Here is a 9,174-nt window from a genome sequence, read left to right on the forward strand (position 1 = left end):
AGCCATCTTGCTAGTCTACTTCCCCTCACTGTGAGATAGGCATAGGCTCAGAGGAGTTATCTGGGCTCGGTGGGAGGGGGAGTATTTGCAATGGCTACAACTTCCATCAAGTCCAATCCTACACACTCCTCCTCACTCAGCCCAAACAGCCCCCCACGAACTATACTTTCCACATAGTCTTTCAAAATTTACTAGCAGGATGTCTGACACTGGTGGCCTGTGTTTGACTTTGCCACAACTATCAACTGGACCTTGTGCTCTAAACACCTGTCCACAGTGTCAGCCATCTTGGCAGTACATTGCCACTCACTGTCAGGTAGCCATATGCCCAGATGAACTGGTTGTGCTGGGTGTGAGGAGGAGTGGTTACTTTCTCTACAATTCCCATCAGGCTTGGACCCACACCCACCTTCCCACCTAGCTCAACCAGCCCTCAAAGGAAGAGTGGTGTCCTGACAATGAGGGAAAGTAAACTGGCAAGATGTCTGACACTTGTGCCTGGTGTCTGAGCTGACCTTAACTCCTATCATGGCCTTGTGCTTTGTACAGCAGTCACCAGTGTCAGCCATCTTGGCACAACATTTCCACTCCCTGTCAGGAAAGCAAACTTCCAGGTGGGCTAGGACGGTTGTGTGGGAGGAGGAGTGTTTGCTGCCACCACAACTCCCATCAGGCCTGGGCCCACACACACCATCCCAACCAGCCTCCCAGGGACTCTGTTTTCCTGAGAGTGAGTAGAAATGTACTAGCAAGATGTCTGACACTGGTAACTGGTGTTTTTTGTACAAAGCATTGTTGTGAGTTTGGAAGAAGTGTGTTCATGGCAGTAGTTTTCAGCCTTTTCATTTTCATTTCATGTATGTGGTTTTTCTGTATTACATATTCATCACATGCTTATTGACTATTGGTTTGTTTGAATCTTAAAACGGTCATGTAGTTAACTGGGTCCATTAAAGAGATGTCTGCAGAGGTGTAATTGCTAATTGTAGTGGAATGTCGAGTGCCCACTTACCAGACTCCGTTTCTTCCGGTATTCAAAATATGCTCTCCGGCGGCAGGATGGCATGCACCTTCTCCTCCCAGGAAGAAAAGTGCACATGTGGAGGAGGAGGGCCATCACCAGTCTTTTGTGCATTCTGGTGTTCTTCAGCACACAGTTTTTTTACCTTCCTTCTGACTTCGTACCACCGTCTCTTGATATCATCCAGTGAGCACAGGACAGGTGCAGCAGCTTTCATCTGGATGACTATCATGTCCCACATTCTATTTTTCTGGATGAGGGGAGACTGTTGGACTAGGGTCCTAAATAAATGTGGCTCTACTTTGATGATTTCATCTATAAGCACTATTGACTCATTATCCTTAAAACGTGGCTGCTTCCTCTGAGGCATGGTGAGGGTAAATGTAAAATACAGGGTGTGTTTGAAAGACGGTATTTTAAAAAAAGTGATATGTGCAAGTTGTGGGGTGGATCAAGTGTGTGAGTATGAGCAAGGCTGAAAGCAGGAATTTGCCTGGGACTCCTCTCTTTGGGCTACCAATAGTATTGTGTGAGCAAAGGATCATGGTCATTTGTTTGATCTTTATATAGGTGGATTGGTGGGCTTGCATAATATTAGATTTTTTTTTATTTGGCACTGCCTATGCTTGTTGTGACTTGTTTTGTATTTTACACTTGCCATGTGGAATACAAACCAACATGGTTCTGAAATCGCGCTGGATTCATCGTAATCTGTTCAGCGGGTCAACCAACGTTTGTTCGTTAGCCGGCCGTAACACAAGCTCCCATAAGGAAATAAGAGTGCTTGTTAATCCCTCCACTGGCCTCCCACTCGGTGCAGGGATTAACAGGGGGCACCATAAGTGCCCCCCAGATCATCAACAGGAGGCCACTGAGGCATGGGTGCCCTGCTAGGGCCCCTAAAGTCAGTTTCCAGCTGGCTTTTCATGTCAGAAAGCCCAACATTAAAAGCCTGTCAGAAACCGACATCATAATCCCGACGGTGGAAACGCTGTCCTGATGGGATTACGTGCCGGATCCTACTATCCAGCCAGAATGAACGGCCGGTTTGAATTCCAACTGCCGTATTTATAATACAGTGGTCAGAATTCAAACCGCGGATGTTGGTCAAAAAGCCTCCGACCTGTGGTCGGATGCTTTCTGACTGACATCCAAATCAGCCCCATGATATTTGTTCGATTTTGATAATGTCTTTTAATATTGTTTTTAAAGTGTTAGTAGTTTTAGAATTGTATTTTTTTTATTTTGTAGTGCCCTAGCAGGTTGTGTGGTTCATATGAGTTTAGGGTGGGAAGTAAATAAATTATAATTTATCAATAATTTATTTATATATAATAATATATGCTTCCAAAACGGCCCACTTCCTGACTCCTGTGCGCTCTATGGCGGTGCGGCTTCAGTACGGCTGAGCCAAGCCATTGACAAATTAAACCACGTTCCCCCATGACGATTCCGAACGCACTCACGATTTCAGGAGACATTTAAACAGCAATTCAAGTTTATTTCAGCATGCCAGTAACATCTCTACGGGTTTCGGTCTCTCCAGAGACCTTGCTCACGAGACTAGCAGACTAACATTTTTTATATTTCTAAACATCAACCATCTGTGATTACATCATTTCCTGCCATCGGCAGCTAAGCATTCTGGTTCATGTAGGACATCACTACCAGCTTATTTAAATAAAATGAAAAAACAAACCATATGTGAAATTTGTATAAATAATGGAGATCAATATGCAATTACATCCATGATTCTTAGAATGCCATTAATTTACTAAATGCGGCGTAGCATAATGAAACCCCTGATTCATTCAACTGATGATACATTTTCACAATTCCGCCTACCATCGCATTCTGCAATTTAGTGGCTAAACTTTCAAATACTAGTTTTACTCCACAACAATTTAATTTAGTATAGCCCTGGAGGGCTATACTAAATGTAAATGAAATTGTTATCTAATTGTTACTATCTCCAGTAACAAGTAGCCAGCACCTTAGGTAGTGTACTGTGGCTGCTGCTCATCAATCGAATTGGACCTTATTCTTCTAGCAGATAAGTTCTTGGGCTAGTTTGTATTCCTTTACCTCCCATGCCCACTGCTATAAGAAGATGTAATCATTGGAAAGATCGGTACCGGAAGGAAACAAAGACAGGAGGGTTTCACCTTCTGATAGCAAACCTGTATATCTTATCGTTCAATCCCCCTTATTTCATGTCCTCCCGCCTGTCCATCCTCTCAAAATAGGCCACTGAGTTCTTCCAAGCTTTCCATACGGGGAAAATACTTTGGGTCCACAATTTACTTACCTTTCTTCTTGCAATCAATATAAAATAGAACATCAAATGTATCTGTTAATTGTTCATATTTGAGCCCCACACGTCTTGTTGCCTGATCCCAAACATAATCAGAATAGTGCTTACCTCCACCTCTATGCTAAGCTCATCCGATATGGTCTTACCCACAGCTGACCAAAAGCCTTCCAACATCGGGCAAGCGGCGAACATGGGCACGTCGTCCGCATCGTTACTCCCACACCTTTTGCACTTAGAGTTACCATCTCCCGCATCCACCGTTATTATTGTTAGGGGGACCTCATTAGATGTGGCTAGTTCAATAGTACCAATCAGGGTATGATTTAACTCTCTTAGCTGCCTACCGGGAATGAAACCTCTTTGATCTTCATGAATTAAACTCCCTGCAGCCTTGTTAATACATGCCACCAGGATACCAGTAAAGATCTTGAGTGTTGAGTAGGGAGATGCGACGGAAAGATTGACATTGGGAGGGATTTTTACCGGCCTTTGGAATTAATGATATCACCGCCTCATTCAATGATTCTTGAATTGGATTACCATCCAACAAGATTGAATTAAAGAGTTTAGTCCAGACTGGGATTATCTCCTCCTCAATGTTGTAATAAAGCTCGCTGGGAATCGTATCTGGCCGGCCGCTTTGCCCATCTTTATTCTCTTTATTACTGTCAATATCTCCCCTCCGTTATTTCCTCGCTGAGGAAATCCTGTTGCGCCTGAGACAGCCTGGGAAGATGTTTATCAATGAGCCATGCTTCTATACTAGTTCTATTTACAACGCTTTCCTTCGTACACAGTTCTTGAAAAAAATCTTTAAAAGCCTCTCTTATCTTACAGCAATCTTCCGTGATCTGGCAGGCGTTCCCCACTTCGATCTTCCTTATATAATTCCGACTCCTTTCCAGCCTTGCTTTCCATGCAAGTTTTCCACAATATTCGCCCTGCACTATATCTCTTGCTCTACTGACTTCCCATGATTGCTGTACTTTTTCTTTGATTTTAGCTTTAAATTCTGTTTGTAGATCGTCCAAGGTTGCAGCTATTCTTTGCCTTTCTTCTGTGTCCAAGGACGTGCTTTTCAACTCTATCTTAACCTTCCCAATCCCTTCCTCTAGCCTGGTAAATTCCAATTTCTCTCTCCTTGCCCAACTAATCATTATACCGTTTAGTGTCCCCCTTAACCCTACCTTATAAGCATCCCCTACCACATGTATGGGCGTTGATGTTAGATTCCAGATCAAGAAATCCTTTGAGTCGTTCGCTAATTTGGCAACTATCTCCTCTGAGAGTAGCACCCTTCTATTTACAGTCCATCTAATTGGCTCCCGTGAGATCCTCAGATACATTTTTAGAGACAGCGCTGCATGATCTGAGAGGTGCATAGGGAGATGTTCCATACCCACTACTCACTCCACCTCTTTCTATCCATGAATAATTGTCCAACCTTGAAAATTGGCTATTCTTTTTACTAGGTATAGTCCCTATTGATTCCATGTAATTTACAGAAAACATCGCACAAATTGCAGTTTTCCATCATATCCACCAGGTATGTTCTCATTTTAGGGGAGTTAATCTGTGTTCTTACAGAGGATCTATCTGGCTTATTATCTAGAAGAACTCCAGTGAGTTTGTGGGAGAGTGCTGTTTTGCACACCATGCCGTGGCTGACGGTGTCAGGCTTTGGTTAAATTCCTGCACTGTGGACTGCAGGACACAGGCTCAGCCCTTGGGATCCGCAATCCAGAGTGTAGTCGCCCGGCTTGAGGGTGAATGCTTATCTTGCCCTTAGGATCCACAGAACAATGGCTTGCCCTAGGGAGCTCTGGCGGAGAACGTTGTCCATCCACCGTAGACATCAATCACTGAGTGGCGGATTCCATTAGTTCTTTGTTGATACACCTGCGCTCCTATATGTTCCCCTGTTCACCTCTCTGTCCCACATAGGTGTAGACTCCAAAGGCAGTCACCTACCTGGATCCCAATAATTGAAACTACTTTTTCATTTGGAGGAGTAAGGGTCACAGGTTCATGGCAGGGTTTAACTTACATTCAACAAGGGCTCCCCTTGAAGACGGTGCAGATACCTCTTCTTAACCAGTGGAACTGTACTCTCAGATGTCTCACTAATGCCCATCCGCGTCCTGTTCCCTTCCGATAACCATTAAGCCATTCCTTAGATCCATGTAGCCATTTACTTCTCTGGTACCCTCCATCATTGATTCGCACAAGCTGCCCGTATGCTACTGGTAAGCTCTTGTTCATTCATTAAACATTCGTTCCACACAAAAACCCTGGTGGTGGCAATTCTCTTCCAGCAACATTTAAACAGCGGCATATCGGATGATGTGCTCATTCATACTCCCTAATGGCCGTCCACTTTGAGTTTGTTCCTTCTTTTCTTTTACTTCTGAGTGGACGGTCAATTACAGATTTTCCGAGCCATAAATGTCCATACGTGGGAACGTTCACACCCGGGTCATCCCCAAGTAGTTTCAAGGAGAAAGTTTCCTTCAGGCTCTGGTTCCAGGGTAGGTGGCATGGTCTGGAGCGACGGTTTATCATGAGTTTCTCTTGAGCTATCCACTGCAAATCAGCAGACTTGAGCAACCGAAGAGTGATGCCATCCAGTGTTTCTTTCTCTCATCCCATTACCTTTCTCCCAGCTGTTAATCAACATATCACTATTGTGCATGGTTGGCTGCGAGTATGGAAAAGTGTAGAAAAGTACATCACTCCTGTGGGATCTGAAATTCAGGTTAGTTCAATCTGACAGAACATGAGAAATGAAGCTGTTGAAAGTTTTAAGGTAGCATGGGAAGATGGGTTGCTGTACAGCGAGCTCTGGGACTGACCTTGTTCAAGCAAGGGACTGTTGTTTCCCGGTGTATCTGAACTTCTTTTGGGGTGCACCGAGAGGTCAAGAAAACAAGGGAATAGCTGTATACCATGTTCTTCTAGCACATCAAGGATAGCAGATACAGAGAAGTAGTTCCGGTCCTGCTGGATGTGGTAGTTCATTGTGCGGCCAGGGTAGTAGACAATGGTCTCCCTGTAGCGGTTGTACTACTGAATATCATCGCCAACAATATTATGGTGCAAGAATATCGAGGGCAGAATATTGAGGGACCAAATATCAAAACATAAGTGCATATGGGAAGTATAAATTTACTATCCTAATTCCACATTTACATACCTTGAAGATATGTGTGCTGAGTAGGTACATGTATGTGGAGTTAGGTATAGAAAATGTAGACATATTTACCTCTTGCAATGTTATTTTCAATAGTGTGTCTTCGATAATGTGTCCCATTGATATTGTAGTTTGGATATTCAGAGGGCACACCTCTTGTACTACTGTCCGTGTCTGGAGATCCATTCGAAAAGACAAGGGTTGATATTGCCAGTCAAGTGGACTGACTTCCATACAACCTCATACAGCAGGTGCATACTTGTTATGGCTACTCATATTACCAAATATCCCAAGGCTGTGCCATCTCTCATGGCTAGGGCCCACACTGTAATCTTTAGGGAATCAGATTTTTTACATGCAAGTTTTGTAGGACTACTGTGGTGCTCACTACCACTTTTTATCACCTACCACAAGCCCGGTCATTGTATGACAGCAAGCCTATTATGACAGGAGTACTTGGTCCTAAGTTACAAACAAGTAAATAAAGGATAAGAACATTTAGGTCATACCAGCCATACATGCAATGTAGATTATTAAGAAGCAGTATATATGTGTGCCAGCCCTTAGGGTCAACCCCCTGTCCTGGATACCTTACCACAATTTTGCTACACTTGTTTAATGACTTGGATTTTTCACAATCCCTATGGTGTCAGTGATGTAACATTGTTGGTAGCACCCCACTCCGAATATTGTACCAGCAACACTGGCTGGAGGAGCCTAGTTGCTTGGATATTGGGCTTGAGGGGAAGGATGCCTTTATTATGTTTTTTAAACTCTAGAAGCTTAGCAGCTGAATTTCACCTCATTGAGCTCTTTTGTTTTGAAGCCAGAGACCTTAGCAAAGTTGCTGCATGGTATTTTTAGGTCTCCCCTGAGGCAGCGAATGCGCTGTCTCTTCGAGACATTTAGTAAGTGGCTTTTAAAAGTGCCACCAGAGGCTTTTGCTGGCCTACAACTTGCGTTCACGAGCTAGTGCACGTGCACAGCTGCCATCTGTGTTTTTATTGCTGTAATCAGGCTTCTCTGCTTGCACTATACCCCTCCCTTTTCCCCCTCCCTCCTGGTCAGCTTCATTTGTGTCTTCTAGCTGTGAATCATGCTCCTCTGCTCACACCCCCCTCCATTTTCCCCCTCCCTCTTCGACAGTTTCATTTGTGTCTTCTATCACTGTGAATGCTCCTGCTTCCACCAGGCACACACACCACCAGCCGTCAGTGCACGCTTCCACCAGGCACACACCACCAGCCTTCAGTGCACGCTTCCACCAGGCACACACACTACCAGCTGTCAGTGCACGCTTCCACCAGTCACACACACCACCAGCTGTCAGTGCACGCTTCCACCAGGCACACACCCCACCAGCCGTCAGTGCACGCTTCCACCATGCACACACACCACCAGCCATCAGTGCACGCTTCCAGCAGGCACACGAAACCAGCCATCAGTGCACGCTTCCACCAGGCACACACCACCAGCCGTCAGCACACACTTCCACCAGGCACACACACCACCAGCCGTCAATGCATGCTTCCACCAGGTGCACACTTCCACCAGGCACACACACACCACCAGCCATCAGTGCACGATTCCACCGGGCACACACACCACCAGCCGTCAGTGCATGATTCCACCAGGCACACACACCACCAGCCATCAGTGCACGATTCCACCAGGCACACACACCACCAGCCATCAGTGCACGCTTCCACCAGGCACACACACCACCAGCTGTCAGTACACGTTTACACCAGGCACACACACCACCAGCCATCAGTGCACGCTTCCACCAGGCACACACACCACCAGCCATCAGTGTACGCTTCCACCAGGCACACACACCACCAGCCCTCGGTGCACGCTTCCACCAGGCACACACCACCAGCCAACAGTGCATGCTTCCACCAAGCACACACACCACCAGCTGTCAGTGCACACTTTCACCAGGCACACACACTACCAGCCGTCACACACTACCAGCCATTGGTGCATGCTTTCAGCGGGCACACACACCACCAGCCATCAGTGCACGCTTCTACCAGGCACACACACCACCAGCCGTCAGTGCATGCTTCCACCAGGCACACACACCACCAGCCGTCAGTGCACGCTTCCACCAGGCACACACACCACCAGCCGTCAGTAAATGCTTCCACCAGGCACACACACCACTAGCAGTCAGTGCATGCTTCCACCAGGCACACACACCACCAGCCGTCAGTGCATGCTTTCACCGGGGACACACACCACCAGCCGTCAGTGCACGCTTTCACCAGGCACACACACCACCAGCTGTCAGTGCAGCAGGCAGGCTCTTCTCAGAGTGTCTTGTTTTCTTATGGTGAGTGGTCAACAAGGGCAATGAGTAACTAAGAAAACAAGCATTGGCATAGCCAATAGGTCTCGCCTTTGGGACCTTATAAGTGTTTAGCCATGCATAAGTTGATGTTGTTGCACCAAGGATATTATGCTGGATAACTAAACACTCATAAGGTCCCAACACGCATGTGTTGTAAAATGTACAACACGAATACCCCCGCTGACGGACTAGGGTGGGAGAGGGAACGCAGAGCTCGTCTCAGGATAGGTGGGCAGGCATACTCTAGTAGGAATGGGTAAGCTGATCTGAGCAGACGAACTACTGCCGGGCTG

The sequence above is a fragment of the Lissotriton helveticus genome, chromosome 12 (genome assembly GCF_964261635.1).
Source record: "Lissotriton helveticus chromosome 12, aLisHel1.1, whole genome shotgun sequence".
Classification (NCBI taxonomy): Eukaryota; Metazoa; Chordata; class Amphibia; order Caudata; family Salamandridae; genus Lissotriton; species Lissotriton helveticus.